This window comes from Dipteris shenzhenensis, chromosome 1 (genome assembly GCF_047967505.1).
Source record: "Dipteris shenzhenensis isolate YYH24624 ecotype China chromosome 1, Dip_SZ_1.0, whole genome shotgun sequence".
NCBI classification, from domain to species: Eukaryota; Viridiplantae; Streptophyta; class Polypodiopsida; order Gleicheniales; family Dipteridaceae; genus Dipteris; species Dipteris shenzhenensis.
The window spans coordinates 75,227,911-75,246,555 of record NC_141596.1 but is presented as its reverse complement, the minus strand read 5'-3'; positions in this window follow the sequence as shown (position 1 = coordinate 75,246,555).

Sequence of the window (18,645 nt, the reverse complement as noted above, 5' to 3'; positions counted from 1 at the left end):
AAGATCGAGTTGCCTTGCAAGAGGGTAGCGATGGGCATTTCCACTTTGGTGGACAAGAATGCCGTCAGTCCTGCGATGTCCCTTGGTTGATACACTCTATATGCCGAGGATAGTGGAGGCTCTTCAAACCCTAAAGAGAATTGATATACACTAGGAGCATTGGGTATGAAGGTCCGTTTGGGTGACTCGACATATTGGGCTATCTCTGGCCCTTTTGGGAATTGTAGCGGTAGGTATATCATCGAACATTCAGTCCATGAGTGTTTTGCCTCCATCAGATCCTGCCGTAACAGAACCTTCTGCTACTGTTTGTGGAATGTGGAGGGTTTTACCCCCTTGACTAGTAGCCCAGGTTTGGGCTGGATAGACTGAATTCGAGCCTTTTCATGCCTGCACTCTCTGTTCGTATTTAACCTGGCTTTCTCGAACCTAGTTAATGGCTTGCTGAAGCTTCACCGGTTCGATAGCTTCCTGGAGCCTTCTAGCTCATGGGACTACAACCCATCCCCCATGGGAATGCTGAGGAATGTAAGGATTAAAGCCTTCCATCTATCGTATAGAGGCTCGTTCATGGTAGTGGATTTCCCACAATGATCCAGATCCTATGATGCAATACTCGGTCGACCCTTCATGCGTACTGCCCAACTTGTGCACGATTGGGATGCTAATTGCATCTTTCTACGGAAGCATGACCAGGTCCTCACAAGATTGACCTGAAAACATGGAAAGCTCACCCAACCAATGGGAATCTTTTCAAAATGGAGTCTGACACGACAAAACGAATGAGATCTATCAATGTTTGTCAGACCTACCACATGCAAAGAGGGGATAAAAAAGAAGAAGAACCACTCTTAGCCTCAGAAAAGGCAAAAGGGACTAAAGAGGATGGGCCGACAAAAGTAAAGGAGGTTGATATCGGAGAAGAAGATGAAGACCCTAAGCCAGTCTTCATAGCCAAAGACCTCAGTCCCCAAGATGAGAAGCAGCTTCTTGAGCTTCTCAAAGAGTTCAAGGACGTATTCGCTTGGAAATACATGGACATGCAAGGTGTCCCGCCTAAAGTGGTTACCCTCCAAAATATACGGCCATTGTGAAAAAAGAGCTGCAAAAGCTCCTATATGCCGAATTCATCTACGAGATAGAGCACATCGATTGGGTTTCCCCAATCGTGATTGTCTTGAAAAAGAACGGGAAGATCAGAGTGTGTGTTGACGTTAAAAAGGTCAATGCAGTAACACGAAGGGATAATTATCCTCTTCCCTACACTAAACATGTGCTCGAAAGAGTAGCAGGCAAGGAAGCTTATAAGCTTCCTCGATGGGTTCTCCGGATATAACTAGGTTTTTATAGAACCTGAGGACCAACACAAAACAACCTTCACTAATGAATGGGGCATCTTTGCCTAGTGCCTTTTGGTCTCACTAATGCCCCAACCACCTTCCAAAGGCTGATGTCAACAACATTGAAGGACTATTTGAGGGACTTCCTAGAGGTCTTCTTGGATGATCTTTGCGTGAATTCCCTATGGAAGGATCACTTATTATGTCTCAGGAAGGTGTTGGAGAGATGCAGGTTGTATCGGATCTCTTTGAACCCACTAAAATGTCAATTCTGGGTCAAACACAAAGTTATCCTTGGCCACATTGTCTCCAAGAACAGAATATTGACGAATGAGGGAAACGTCAAACTCATCCAAGAGCTACCCGCACCCACGAACTATAAGGGAGTGCAAAGGTTTATGGGTCACATTGGTTATTATCGACAATTTATCAAGTCCTACGCAGACATGGCTCGCCCACTCTACAAACTACTGATCAAGTTCGAATGGACTCCAGAGTGTGACATGAACCTAAAGACGGCCTTGACTAGTGCACCTATCCTAAGAGCCCCCGATTGGACCAAACCATTCCATGTCCATATCAATGCCTCAAAGACGACAATAGGGTGTGTATTGACACAACCTGGTGAATTCCACCTGGATTATCTAATCAGCTTCGCCAGCAGACAACTCAATGAGACAAAAATTAACTATACGACCATGGGATGAGAAGGACTAGCTATGATGTATGTAGTAAAGAAATTTAGACATTACTTGTTAGCTAACAAGTTTGTCTTTTATGTCGATCACCAAGCCTGCCTCTACCTGGCCAACAAACCCTGGCTCACAGGAAGAATCACCAGGTGGATTTTGATACTACTTGAATTCAATTTCACCATCTGTGTGAGAAAAGGAAAGAAACACGTCCTCGCAGACCATGTGTCTCGAGTGACGAATGGGGAGCCACCCATCGGGGTAGACGATGAACTACCCGATGCTCCCTTGTTCCGCATTGATTTGGTGCCCCAATGGGCCAAATGTATAGCCCACTTCTTGGCAAATGGTCTGCCCACAGACATACCACTCAATCGAGACTGAGCCAGAAGATTGATCAAAGAGGCCGCACCATACGAGCTCATTGCAAGATAGCTCTACAAATACAGAAAGGATGGAATCGAAAGACAATGTGTCCGCGAGGATGAATTCCTCGGACACTTTGCAGTGCAAATCACAGCCTGAAAGGTCCTACAAGAAAAGGTTATGGTGGCCTACTCTGTTTGGGGATGTGGCCCAGGGGATGTGGCCCAATATGTCAAATGCTGTGATGAATGCTAGTGGATTGCCATCCCCCAAAAGACAGACTATATGCCCTTGCATGCCATCATTGCAATTCAACCATTCGAGAAATGGGGTATAGACTTTGTCAGACCAATACATCTGGCGGCAAAAGGCTCAGAAGCCAAATACATCATTATAGCCACGGATTATGTGACCAAATGGGTCGAGGCCAAAGCGGTATGCAAGGTCGATGCTCGAACCACTACCAAGTTCCTATACGAGAATGTATTTTGCTGATTCGGTCTGCCTCTGGAAATTGTCAGTGACCGAGGTTCTCACTTTGTCAATGAGACCATAAACATCTTGCTGACCGAATTCATGGTAGTGCAGCGAATGTCCACTCCATACTATCCACAATGCAATTGTCAAGCAGAGAGCTCAAACAAGATATTAAATGGCATACTGACCAAAACAGTCGAAGGAAGCAAATCCAACTGGGAACACAAGCTCACCACGGCTTTGTGGGCCTACAGGACAACTTACAAGGTTGCCACTAATAGTAAACCCTTAAGTCTATGGTGTAGAAGCCGTAATGCCCATAGAGTTTCTGGTACCCAGTCTGAGGATTGCAGTCTAGGAACGTCTGATGGAAAATGCACTCACAGAATGGCTTACCATTCTTGAGATGCTAGATGAGGCGAGACTGAGGGCAGTACATGGGATGATTGTGGAAAAACTTTGTTGCAAGGCGTGGTTTGACCACAATCTAAAGGACAAAGATCTCGAAGAGGGTGATCTTGCCCTTCTTTTTAGTGTCCAAAACAGAAAGAGGAAGCTAAAATTTAGAGGCTTAGGCCCCTATAGGTTTGTAGAAACCACTCCACAAGGGACGGTAAGAATTACAACATTAGACGGTGTGGAGATGGATGGTTTCATCGACAGTAGTAAGCTTAAATGCTACTATGGCCTTTTGATCAAAGATATGTTGGCATAGACACATCATTAACAAGAAGAAAAGAAAGAATAGAAAATGATAGTAGAGCAAGCTAGAAAAGAATCCAAGGATAGAGCCACTCTAGCTAGACAGCATAGAGAAGCAGTCATTATAAACATGGTTGAGTGTAGAGCTACACAAGATATGGACGACACTCTGGTGTCTCCCGCTCGCCTTTGGGTCACCATTAAGAACCAACAATCATCGTTCTTAGGACGAGCATACATTGATACAGGAGCCAATCACAACCTCCTCTCGTGGGAGGCATGGCAACAGATAGGGAAATCTAAGATGGCTCCCTTGCTGACATCGAGGTCCACACTACTGGCAAATGGACAAGACAGTGGACTAGTAGGAGAAGTTAATGTGAGCATGCATGTAGGGTCTAACTCAATGCCATGCAAGATTCTTGTAGCTCCCACAGGTACACTAATAGAGGATATGATCCTGGGAAGGACATGGATCAATTCCACAAATTACAACATAGACTGGAACAACAAGAGTGCAGTTGGCCAGTATACCCACCACCATATCTCTATGCAAAGCCCTGGTACAACCATCGACTCCATCCACTTCCTAGAAAGAGGCATCCACCACCACCTGGAAAAACAAGAAGCAGAAGGCACCGCTTCCACCTCTACTTCCTACACCAGCTGCCAAGGTAAAGAATCCATGACCCATTGTAGGTACAACTGCCAATACTAACCCTGTAGATACCAGTAAGAAGAAGGTTGAGCCTGAGTCACTAGCTCGAATAAGGGTGACCGTGATAGCCAACCACTCTATTTTTAAACATCAAAGGTTATAGATTACTATATAAGATAAGTAGGAAAGTCCAAAGAATATATGATCACTTAGGAAACCTACCATGCCCTCTTTTTGCTACATTAGTATATTACTAGAAAGAGATCCCACGCAATAAACAAACAAATAACCAAACTCCAACAAATTGTTGCTAAATATTCCCCAACTAGTGTTTCTATGGTTCAAATTTTGAAGTTGTAATAAATTGTAATGCATACAAAATTAAGGGCTATTAAAGAGAACAATGAACATTGGCCTTTTTTGGAGTGGTTACCTTTGATATTGACTTGACTAGTGAGCATCATGTACTATGGAACTATGTGTATATGGAGATATATTCTACTAGTAATGTATAGTCGTGGATTTTCCCCATAATCCAACTTGACTTATTATGAAAAATTTTGTTTTGATAGTCAAGAGGATCTACAAAGGTTAAATGAAAGAGAGAGCATGTATAAGATCAAATGTAAATGTGTGCACATGTGTATATGTTGTGCATGCATGTGTGGGTGTGGGAATGGCTTGGTGATAAGTGTGCTCTTGTGTGTGTGTGTGTGTGTGTGTGTGTGTGTGTGTGTGTGTGTGTTTGTGTGTGTGTGTGTGTGTGTGTGCGTGCGCGCACGCACATGCGTGTATGCATTCGTGCATGTGTGCACATGTTCATGTGCCTAGAGATTCACACCCTCATTTGGTAATAGTATTTGTAACCTCAAAAAAAGATCATATAAATTTTCACCAAGGAATACAAGGGAATCCAATGCATCTCTCCATGAGAGCAAGGGAATACAATGGGTCTCTCAGTGAGAGCAAAGGGCATAAGGTTCTCTCAAGGAGAGTAGGGAATGAATCTTCTCTTCAAATGCTATAACTACAATAAGCCCCAAGGTCAAGACCAGCCACACACCATAGGTCAAGACTACATGTGTTAAAAAGTCCTAACCAGTTGTTATCGTGTTGAATAGTTCACCAGAGCAATCAACTCAAGAGAGAGTAGTAAAGAGGTAAATGTGAATGAGACAAATCACAAAAATGTACATTTGTACAATGTAAATGTAAATTTAAATGGCAAATGTAACAATGAGTAACGTAAGCCAATCGGGTTCCTCTCTCATTGGAGGCATCAAATGGGAGCATATGGGAACACATATGGGATCATATGGGAGTACTTGGGGGGCTGTTAAATTTTATTTCAACAAAAAGAAAATGCTAAATCCATCAAAGTGAACTATACATTGTGAGAGGGTTGGACTTCTAAAGTATGCACACAATTATTCTAGAGCAACTCCATTATGTACCGTGGTACTTAGTACTTTAGAAAGATATTCGATTATAGTTGGAACCCTTGTGATTTTATGGGGGCATTGCATGAAACCACCAAATTTAGATGTTCATGATACATGGGGGGTATATATTCGATTATAAGGAGCAAAATGGAGTGAACATCCAAGATTTCCTAGTGTTTAGTACGAGTGATGCCAAAAGGGGAAAAAAACACTATAGGGATATTGAGTGTTCTCTTCATACCCTTCCCCTTGTGGGCTCTAGTTGAGTACTTTAAAAAGCATATGGAAGTGAGGTACAAAAGTTAGTCTTCAACTATATCCATTAAGGGCCTATTAGCACTTTGTATTATAAATGGCATGTATGCATCTCATGTGAATAAAAAATTTGTGAGTAAGATCTTCCAATGCTCTAGATAGTGATAGGAGTCATAGAATTAGATGTTGTAAGTTATATCACAACATCGTCTAGCAAGACTCCTACTTTGTGGAAACAACCCATGTAGTATTTGTTGAGTAAAGATCTATCCCACTTGGGGATGAGCTGGATGAATAATCTATAGGTGCGACACAAAGGTGCTAAAAGGCAAGGTTGTAATCATGGGAAAATAGCTTGTATTAGATTCAAGTTATTTGCTATCATATCCAAGAAAAACAAATTGAATGAAATGAATTTTTTAGTCAACTCAACAACTTTTAATTTTAGTGAAATGTGGTGAGGACCTTTCATATACTATTATGAGTTTCTTTTAAATGTCTTAGAAAGGGAGAGGGGAGCAATCATACAAGCGCATTACAAGACAGGTTAGTATGTCAACTATGAGCTTTTATTAGTATGACAAATACTATCAAGAATAAGAAAATCCAACTTATTGAAAAACAAGATCGAAGACCCATGCCAATTTATATGACATTTTAAAGTTACTTGCAAAAATTGATAGTGGGAAGCCAAAGGATTTACACTGCTCTACACAATACCAATCGCAAAGAATCATGAGGAATGAGCTAGCACATATACATAAGATTGCTACAAAAAATCACCGAGTGGGTATTTATATATGGTAATATGGTTCTGTTTGAGTGAGGAGACTAGTACAAATTCGGCAACATGGCGACTTGTGTACAATTACATAATATACTCTCGTGCAGGTTAATGAGAATAGCATAGAACTCAAGGAACGCATTATGTAATTGTGGACAAAAGCAAATTCTTATGGGCAAATATAAAGTATTAAGAAATGAATATGAGAGCATCCCATTAAAGACCATTATTGAATGTATGTTTCACAAATAAAAGCATGGCTTGGACATGAGGATTATTGGATATAAGTTATCAATAGCTTGCCATGATTAAGAGAACACGTGCTATGGAACTACAAGAAGCGTCAAGAGTAAGGGCACAATGATTTAGAGCATTTTATTATTATTATATAGCTTGACAACAATATAAAATAATCTTTTATAAAATTATTATATTTTATATATATAACATACCTCAAATCTGCTACGTCCTCCATGGCAAGCTCCCTTGTGGTTTCTGTCCCTAATTCCATCGATAATTTGATCCAACATACAAGTTTTTGCGACAACAAATGATGTTCATTTGATTTGATGAAATGGAAGCACTCGCTGTATTTTTGCTTGATCTTGTGCAGGAATCGGCCTAGTCTTTTTGGCAGACGACATTGAGAAAGTCCTGTGAAGATGCACGGACCCGGTAACCAGTTGATGAAGGGTCCCACCATTTCTGCAAAATAGAATCTGCAAATGCATGCGGTTAGGGTTTGGAGATGATGAAGAAAGGAAAGCAGGAAAATCTTGGAATCGAGGGGGAAAAGTTACAAAGCTCGAAATGGAAACCCACGTGGCAGCATTCTGTATCACGACCTGTCAAAATAGTCTCCTTCGGAAAATCTTGGAATCGAGGGGCAAAAGTTGCAGAGATCGAAATGGAAACCCACGTGGCAGCATTCTGTATCACGACGTGTCAAAATAGTCTCCTACAAATCCGATCAAAAGTGCATTGAATCGAATGCATAATCACTGCCCTCCTTGGGCAATGCTAAAAATTATAGCCAACACACAATAACGCCATCAACACCTTCAATCGTGAGGGCGAGGTAAAAATTTTGTTGGTTGTAAGTTATACGCGAGCAAGGAGGAGGCATCATTCAACAAGCGGCATCAAGTGCTTAGGCAAGTGGCTCCATGATAGCAGCGAATGGGAAGGATATATGCTTCACAAATGCCTTTTTACCCTGAAAGGATATTGGTATCGTGAATGAGAATGTGATAGCGACAATTTCTAACACGTGCCTTCATGCAACCGTTTGAGCCAATACCATGTGGAATTTCAAACACTTCAAGGAACAAACGTGTCCCACTCTGCAATTAGCATTCCGATAGGTGCAAGAAGGGCACCAGGCCTTGAAGCTTACATGCGAATTGAAGATTCTTGATGACAATGCATCAGGTCTTGAAGAAGCTTGCACATAAATTGAAGAGTCTTGACGACAATGCAGAAAGTCGTATTTGGAGCGTCTTTGGAGCAAATTTTTGCTCCAAAGACGACAATGCAAAAAGCTGTATTTGGAGCGTCTTTGGAGCAAATTTTTGCCCTCCCTGATTTTGCCTTCTCATAATCACCCAAGAAGAAAATAAGACCACAAGACTTCAGAGACTCTCATGTCCGTGAAATGTGAGTGCTCATTTCTTCCTCTCTTTTTGCATGCAACAACAACCACTTCTTTGTGTTTTTCTATGTTATGAATCTTACCTATGCGATTGATGCATCAACATAGCTCAAAGAGAATCATTGGAGTAACTAAATAAGGGTTCGATAGAGGAATGGTAGTTGGGACTTTCGAACTCCATGGCTTTCCCCAAGAATGAAAAATGCACTTGCTACATAAACCTTCTACATACCACACTCTCATACACTCCCATGATCCCTTTCAAGGAAAGGACACATCATGGCCACTAATTGCTTCTTATTTCTTTTCCTTTTTTGGGCGAAGGTGCCGCAAGAGCCGAGTCTCACGCACCCTCACACACACACCCACAACTTTACCAAACTACATCCCCATTGGCGAGGACACCTTTAAGCATCTTGTTTCATTTTGTGAGCACTTTGCTTTTCTGATTTCAACTTCATCAAAAAAGGGGAAAGGTTTAGTTGTATAGTATTTCATCCTCATCACAAGAGGGGGAAATAGTTTCAGGGATAGCTCGATGTAAGCAATGAATGTACATGATATCACCTCGCTAGGGATTCTTGCAAACAATAATAGACAATGGTTTCATTGTGCCAACAATATATAAGCTCCATCAATGGATTTAGTGATACGTATCTCTAGGTCAATGGTTGTTGAATCCTTGGATGGAGGCATTCAGCTAGCATGTAGTATGGCATGGCATCACACCAGATCAACACCGGATTGGCATCGGATCCTCCTCCCAACCCTTCACGTGCCTAGCCTATCTCAGGAAGGGCACATGCTTGCCCAATCGGCCACTGGTTCGGCATTGTGCACGCGATGAAATCGAAAGATGATGACTGGAAAATCCCTCAGAAAATGAAAAAAGATGCTTAAGCTCAAGTTTTTACCCTATTACTAGCTCAATTCCTCTTGCATTCGGGTGGTTGGCGTGATTGTTGTGAAGAACTTTTCACAGCCTTGGAACTTTGTATGCCTTGGCCCTCATTTTGTTCTATCAAGGAAGCATATCGAGGAAGAATGGAACACACCACAATCCCTGTGATAATTGTTCTACCAACCAGGAGGACTCGAGGAAGGGAATATCAAAGGAGGAATTTGGTTGCTTAGTTTTGACAATAGCGAGGACTATAGAAAGAAAAAATCAGAGGCAAGGAAGTGTGAGTTGTGTCAATTGGAGCACCATGTGCCCAACCTAGGCATCCGGTAGGCAAGTGCTTGATGCCAAACCAGTGGCCAACTGGGCATGCTTGTGCCCGACCTAAGATAGGATGGGCACATGAAGGTTGGGAGGAGGATCTGGCACTGATTCGGTGCTGGTATGGTGTGATGCCATGCCGAATTGCATATCGACATTCCTATATCACTTAATCCATTGATGGAGCTTGTATTGTGTTGACGTAGTGAAACCATTTTCTATTGTCTACAAGAATCCTTGGCATAATGATTTCTTGTACATTCATTGCTTACATCGAGCTAGCCCTAGAACTATTCCTCCCTCTTGTGATGAGGATGAAATCAAGCTTGCATACGTCAAGCCATCCCACTATACAACTAAACCTTTCTCCTTTTTTTGATGAAGATGAAATCGAAAGATGATGAATGGCAAAGCGCTCACAAAAAGAAACAAGATGCTTGCGAGATGAATTGGAAAGGTGATGAGACTGACAAAGCCCTCACAACACACAATTGATGCTTGCACTCAAGTCTTTTCCCTATCAATAGCTCAATTTCCTCTAGCATTAGGGTTGTTGGTGTGGTCATTGTGAAGATCATTCCACAACTTTGGAGCTTTGTTATGCCTTGGCACTCATTTGGTCTACCAGGGAAGCATGGAACACACCACAATCCTTGTGATAATCCATGTGATAATTATTCTACCAACAGGGACGGGACTTGAAGAAGGGAATATCAGAGGAGGGATAATTGCTTGCGCTGTCAATGGGGAGGACTGTAGGAAATTGTAGGTAGGAAGATGTGAGTTGTGCCAACTGAAGCACCATGTGCCCAATGTGGGAATCTAATAAGCAAGTGCCTGATGCCAAACCAGTGGCTAGCTGGGCATGCATATGCTTGGTCTAAGAGCCCTTTTCTAAGACATAGTTCACACTAATTGGGACGGTTGCTCCCATCTAGATTTTATAGGACGACTACCAAAAAAAGCATACCACTACAACTGCATTTAGGATTTTTTATTGGATCAGATAGCATGATGGACCCACCAATGTTGTTGCTCGTGCATTGGGAGTGATGAGATTGAATTCACTGGACATTATTAATCGTTCGGACCAGTGTGTACGTAGCGTAACTCTCCCCCTTCCGCCTCATTTCTATCCACCTAACCCTCCACCACATAAGCCCCCTCCCTCAACTTATCCCTAATCTCCCCCTTCTCACTTTATAACCCTTCCCCTATTCACACCTTTTTTATTTTCCTCTTACCCACTCCACCCTTCCCTCCCTAGAGCCCTTTAAGAAAGTAAATTATTTTTACTCCCCTTGCATTTTCAATTCACAATCCACCATACGCCTCTACCTTTTTCCTCACTACTTTATTTTTTATTTTTTTCCTCCAGAGTGCTCCAACGTTAAAGTTGTGAAGCGAGCTTCATCATGTACACTCAAAGTATTCACACCTGTGTCACACCATGATGCACTCTGGGCTACATGACTGTGCTCATTGGCTAGTAGGATGTATGGGCATCCTTTCCTTACTTTGTTACTTATATGACAAACTCAATGAGGCATCCATTACCTATCCTTGGTCCACACATCTGGATTATGTTCTTTGATAGTCATTGGTCCACACATGCTTAGTGACTAGTAGGACTTATGGGCATCTTTTCCTTACTTTGTTACATATATTTCAAGGTTAACAACTCATTTGGAGATCAACGGAGCATGTACATAATGATTTTCAACAATCGTTGACACATTGGAATGATATTTGTGAAAGCTCAATTAATGAGTTTACGGGATTACGATGTTTTTTTTTTTGGCGAAAGATTACAGTGTTTTTGGAAGTTGTAGACAAGCCTATGCAATTGTTCCCACCTCTAGGATCAGCAAGGAATGGATGTAATGAGCCAAAATGGCCTAAAAATGTGTAAAAGGGGAAATTAGGGCTGAATTAGGGTTTTCCTAGTGTTTCAGGACTTTTCAGTAGATCAGGACTTTTCAGTAAACCTTAGGGATTGTTTAGTATATACAAATTCCATCTGCAAACTTTTATAGATACTTGCAGATTTCTGGATTTTAGTAATGTAACTGTTTTTTTTCATAGATTGTGGAAAAACACTTCAGTGATTTGGCTTACCATTCAATCAGCTTCATGCAAATGACATGTCAGCAGGTAATACTGTGACCTGTGAGCACGTAGAAAGCTGCATATGGAAGTCAGTGTCAAGAAGTCAGTATCACATTCCATAGCAAACATGGATGATGGTATTTGTAATCTATATAAGATAGAGAGAGACTACAGATTATGATAATCTCAAGTAACATTACAAAATTGTTCGATTAATTTTAAGATTGAATTTTGTCAAGTAATCTTTCTCAAATGTTAATACCTAGATAAAATATGTAATGTTAAATTGGTGTGGATATTCCGTCTTAATTTTCGATTGGGATATTTTCATAGATGTATATTAGTTGCTAAGTTACCATTTAAAATTAATAGATGACCAAGCAAATACATCCTTGAATTCCCAATTCACCATTTAAAAATTCTACTTTGATATTATTCTGATACAGGAGGTGGTGGTGGGTGTGTGGGATGGGGTCCAAAATGGGTACACATTATCATTTCCTACTTTCCTAACCAAGCTTCAAGTTCTCAAGGGTGGTCTCTAGTGCAACGACTCACTAAGTAATATCCACTAATACATTTGCTACTAATAGATGTATATTAGTTGCTAAGTTACCATTTAAAATTAATAGATGTTGCGGCCATGTGGCCATAAATTCAATGATGATTCCACTTTGAATGAAGGGTGCACTAATCTACCAAGGAAGTTATGGGCTTATGGCCATAACTAGCATCAAGGGCCATAAAAAACTTGATTTATGATTCCACCTTAAAATCTTATGGCCTTGTGGTCATAGAAAATATCATGTGCCTTGTTGCCATAATTGACATCAAGAAGCCTAATGTGAAATGGGGAATGTTATGGCCATATGGCCATAACTTCAATCATGATTGCACTTTCCATAAAGGGTGCACTATTCCATCAAGTAAGCCAAAACTACGATTAAACTTGAATGATAATTTTACCTAGCAGGAAGGGTACAATGATCTACTATGAAATATTGTGGCCTTATGGTACTGGATAGTATCAAGGGCCTTGTGGCCATAAATAGCATAAAGGGGCATAATGTAAAGGCCATAACTTCAACAATGATTCCACTTTGCATAGGGAGGGATAATGTTATGTCCATGTGTCCATAACTTGAATGATGATCCGACTTTGCATGAATAATGCACTATTTCTTAAAGGTTCTTGTTGCCAGAACTGGCATCAAGAAGCCAAATGTGAAATGGGAAAAGTTATGGCCATGTGGCCATAACTTCAATCATGATTGCACTTTGCATAAAGGGTGCACTATTCCACCAAGTAAGCCAAAAATACAATTAACCTTGAATGATGATTTTACCTAGCAGGAAGGGTGCACAAATCTACTAAGAAATTTTATGGCCTTATGGTAATAGATAGTATCAAGGGCCTTGTGTCCATAAATAGCATCAAGGGGCATAATGTGAAGTGGAAAAAGTTATGGTCATGTGGCAATAACTTCAATGAGGATTCCAATTTGCATGAAGGGTCTACTAGTCCACCAAGTAGGTTATGGTCTTGTGGACATAACTAACATTAAGGGCCATAAAACAAGTTAAGGCTAGGTGGCTAAAACTTGATTGATGGTTCCACCTTCAAGCATGAAGGGTGCATTGATCTACTAATGAACTTTTGACCTTGTGGGCATAACTAGCATAGAAGGCCAGAATGCAGAAGAGAAAGGTTATGGTCATGTGGTCATAACTTGAATGATGATCCCACATTGCATGAAGAGTACAATGATTTTGTAAGGAGGGATAATTTTACATCCATGTGTTCATAACTTGAGTGATGATCCCAATTTGCATGGTTAGAGGCACCTGAGTCATCATACCAAACATATTTGCAATTTGTTTCATTTTTTGCATCACAAACAAATACTCACTTCTGTCATCATCCTGCCCACTGGAGGGTGCATAGTTGCCTTGCTGCATTTTTCCACTTTTTATGTCATTCTGATTTTTAAAGCAGTTCTTTGCAATATGGCCTAGTTTCCCACAATAGTAGTAGAAAAGGCTGTTATCTGCTTGTTGGCTTCTTTTCAACTACCACCACGGCCTCTTTGACCTCCCTTGCCTCTAGAGAGGCCTTTTCCACCTCCATGAGCCTGATTTTCTACATGTTGTTGTTGATGACTGCAATTGCCATATATGCCACCACCTCATCCTCTTAATGAGGATCTACCTCTGCCTCTACCTGAATCTGCATAGAGGACTTGCTCATGTGAGCTTCTAGATGAAGGTGAATTACCCTTTGTTCTTGCTTCCTCACTTATGAAAAGAGAAATCAATTCTTGAAAGTCAAGAAATGTCTCTCGAACTCCAATAGATGTCCAAAATTGGTTGTATTTCTTGCCAAGACCATTCAAGGTCACTGATACAAGGTCTTCATCTTAATAGGTACTCCAATAGAACCAAGGGCATCTGCAAGCTTCTTCACCTTCATAGAGTAATCATTTATACTCAGCTTGTCTCTCTGCACATTATGTAACTCTTGCTTTAGCTGCATCTTTTGAGCTTGTGTGTTTGTGTTGTACACTTTCACAAGTGTATTCCAAGACTCCTTTGGCCTAATTGCATCTTGTATATGCACAATCATTGAATCTAAGACACTAACAGATAGCTAGTGTATCATATTTATGGCTCTTTTGGACCATGTCTTATATGCATGCAATTTTACAGTAGTGGCATTTTCAAGAGGCGCATGCTCCCTCTCTTCACCTGTGATGAAGTCCCAATAGCCCTTCCCCATAAGGAAGTATGTCATTCTAAACTTCCACGCTTGTGTCTTCGTGTTGTACACTTTCACAAGTGTATTCCAAGACTCCTTTGGCCTGATTGCATCTTGTATATGCACAATCATTGAATCTAAGACACTAATAGATAGCTAGTGTATCATATTTATGGCTCTTTTGGACCATGTCTTATATGCATGCAATTTTACAGTAGTGGCATTTTCAAGAAGCGCATGCTTCCTCTCTTCACCTGTGGTGAGGTCCCAATAGCCCTTCCCCATAAGGAAGTTTGTCATTCTAAACTTCCACACTTGGAATTTATTCTTGTCTAGCTTTTCACTGACAAGTTGAGCAAGGCCACTATCCGCCATCTTACTCTGCAACTAGTTTGCACACAACAATCTACACACTTTTTGCAAATTCTGAAATCTGCCTCACACATGCAAAAACACTATCATTGCAACAGTAATAATGACCCAGAAGCAATCAAACAGTCACTTCAAGTGACATTTTGCATAAATAGGCAACCAAAATATTGGTCTACACTTTGCACAACCTCTACACTTTTCTTAGTGCCTACAAAAAACAACTCTGTCGCTGCAAGAATAGAGTACTCAAAAACCTGTGAAAAACTTAATGATGCCAGAAAACTCCCCAGCAGTAAAATGGGTGTAACTTTTGCTATGTACCTCCAATCGCAGTGCACTATAGCTCAAAATGAAGCTCACGAGCGGCTCTACACCCTGATCCCAAATTATGAGTGGAAGACCCTTAAAAATGGCCTTGAAGTTGTACGACCCAAAAAACCTACTCACTGGTCGAGCATGTGCTCCAAATGCTGCTTAATGGTTGAGCATAATACTCTCTCCAATGCGATGCTCCTCGTGCACACTTGGAGCTATGATACCATGAAAAGAATGAGAGAGATAGAGGGAATCTCAAGTGTAGCTTTCTTCTTCACATACCAAAGAAACAAGACACAAGAGGTGGAGGTTGAAGTGTGTTATCCTTCTTTCTTACAAACACCACATACATAAAGAAGATATGAACACTCTATGTCTAAGTGTTCTACAAACCCTAGCTACATGGTTCCTAGGACAATGTGATGACATGTCAATAATTCCTTATATATGATCCGCTTCATAGTGGACTAACACAGATCCACAATTAGAGGACTTTTTGGATCCATGAACTTCCTATGATTGCTCCTCTACAATTGGACTTGTAATAGAATTTCTCACATCTAAATCTTCAACTATCTTTGCTGCCCTCTTCACCTCCTCACCAAATGAGCTCATTGTGACAATCAAGTTGTTGTTTATCGCCATTATCAAAGATATTTGAAGAGTTACAGATCATCACCTTGTGTGAAACCTCTAAGAGAGTTGTGCTTGCCTCCATCAAGGAGTTCTTATGGATTCAGAATTTGATCACCTCCTATTGCTACAACATATTTCATTTTGATTGCCATGTTCACTTTGCTATCTACATCCAAAAGAAGACACCACCAAATGATGCCACCCTTTTAAATTTTTACATGTTGAATCCAAAGCTTTACTCTCTCTTTCTGCAGATGTGAGTTCTCTCAGCCAGTGTTGCTTCCTTCTTAGCCTATGAAACTCAGCCAATGAAGGTATTTCATATATCTTCATGTATCCACTTGATGCTTCAAAGTTGTCCCACACCCATTTTTTGCATGCACACTTTCCCTATGCTATATCCGTGCCACGTCCTTTTTTTTGATGTGACACAATCATGAATAGTCTTAATTATTTGCAATTGTTGTTATCCATCCCAATTCATAATCTGTAGCCATCGTACTTCTATATTGCCTTCTTCATTTGAGTTGTGGTTGTGCAAGAGCCTCATGAGCTTTAGGATGAGCACTCTGATGTGATAGACAACTTAAAAATAATTCTTAGAGTAGGGAGGACAAACTATCGACGCAATTTAGCCCTATGAGCACATGTTTAGACCAATCATTCTACACAAGCTAGTATGCATATCTCAATGGTTAGTTTCAACTTGTTCTTGGTAAGAAGATAGACTACATATAATTTTCCATTCTCCAACAAATGTGTGATTCAAGAGATGTACAGTTTGGCATAGCTCTAAGCAAAGCGCTATGAAGAAAATTTTTACTCAATGAAGAATATTGTACCAGATCTTGACATGAGCTTGATATGTGGTAAGGGCAGCATCTATACATGTGGCATTAAGGTGAAGAAAATAAAAAATATATATGTTGAGTGGATTCTAAGCCCGGTTTCTATCTTGTGTTTTTTTTGTTAACGGTTTGTGTTTTTCTCTTTACCAAGGGTTGAATCCAAGATCTCTAGCCTCCTAATCCAAAAGGCTTAGCCACCACACCACTTGAGGACAATACAAAATTACATGTTCATAAAATTTTTATCAATGTACTTGTCCTACATGCCTTGAATGTAATTGTGCACTTTATCACTTGGGGCTATACAAGCACTCATAGGGACAAAGTTTCAATGGTGTTGATGATTGTGTGTTAGTTGATTTTTTTAATTGTAAGTCCTAACTTGACCTTTTTTTTAATGATGATTGGATGGTGGAGGATGACTCTCCATAGGATGATAGTTTGTTTTGATCTTGTGGGCTGTTCTTCCCATGCAAGATGCATAAAAGGACAGTGGTATGGTTGTGGGGTGCTCTGCCCCTATGAGATGCATAAAAGGACATGTAGGGATGTGGGTGTTTTGCCCATGCAAGATGCATAAAATGATATGTAATCAAAGGATTTGATGGGGGATGTGTCTCAGAGGGACACATGGTTGATGAGGGATGGAGAGAGTCCATCATGCTAGGTGAAGAGAGTTCACCATTAAGGGAGAGACATGTGAGAGTTATAGGCATAGAGTAAGCTACAATAGTCATAGTCCTATTCCTTGTCACTTAAGGGAGGGTGTTGGGAAGGTGAGCTTGGTCACATGGGATGTGTGCCCCATGGTGACTTGGTGCATGAAGAGTGGTCTGAGAGATGTGAGTGAACAAATACTGAGGTCATGGCATGAGTCATGGGTTGGAGGTGTGTCTAATTTGTGTGATTGAGTTAGGTGTCTTTAGGTTGGTGTGATGGAGAGAATGTAGGAGTTAGATTGAGGAAATCAAGGGGGTAGATTCTAGCAAATGACATCACCTATGATGGTCATGGATCTAAGACCATGAGGTTATAAATGTTGCTCCTCTTGATGAATAAGAATAGATTGCTTTTAGCAATACACTCTCTCACAATACAACTATGGTGGTCATGGATCTAAGCCCATGAGGCTATAAATGTAGCTCCTCTTGATGAATAAGAATATATCACTTTTAGCAGTACTCTCTCTCTCTCTCTCTCTCTCTCTCTCTCAAAGCAGTAAAATGTGTGTTTTTGGGTTATGCCATAGAATCAAAGGGGTATAGATGCTACAACCCTTCTACCAGAAAGTTCTATAAAAGTAGGGATGTTGTGTTAATATTGCTGTGCTATTTCAACTTATTTGGTTGTATGGAAGTGATAATTAAATACAATAAAGGAAGATGGTTAGTGGATATTAAGTTAAATTGGTGTGGATATTCCGTCTTAATTTAATATACAACCAACTAATTATGTAGCGTACAGATAGGTATGCCGTTGCTATTGTCTGGATGCTTCGATGTGTCACTCTAGAAGGCCTTGACCTTTTATTAATACCTCTTCGTTCTCAGAAGTTGTATAATTATTTTTTGCTAGCACACTCTACTTAAATGCCATTTAATGCCCTGTGACATATCATCTCAGTTGTTTCTACTTGTACATTAGGGGGCCCTATAATTTATGAAGGGGTTCTAAATATAGGGTCTTTAATGCAAGCGATAGGAGAACTTCTTAAAGTTGACCACCTTGTAGCTTTAGTCAAGCTTTGATCCCTTTACTTGAGGACATTTTTGTTGTCACAATTGGGCCGTGTCTACATTACATTTGAGACAACATTTGAGAGAATTGTATGCAAGAGCATTGGTTCTGATCTTTGCAAAGCATATAGGCGCTTGAATAGTTAGGCAGTAAGTTGTAGATAGTTGGTTGTAATTGATACTTGGACCTTTGCTCATGCTCACCTAGAGTAGCATTGTATGCATTAATTTTGTATTGGTTTATGCCCTTGCTCATGCTCATCTAGAGTAGCATTGTATGCATTG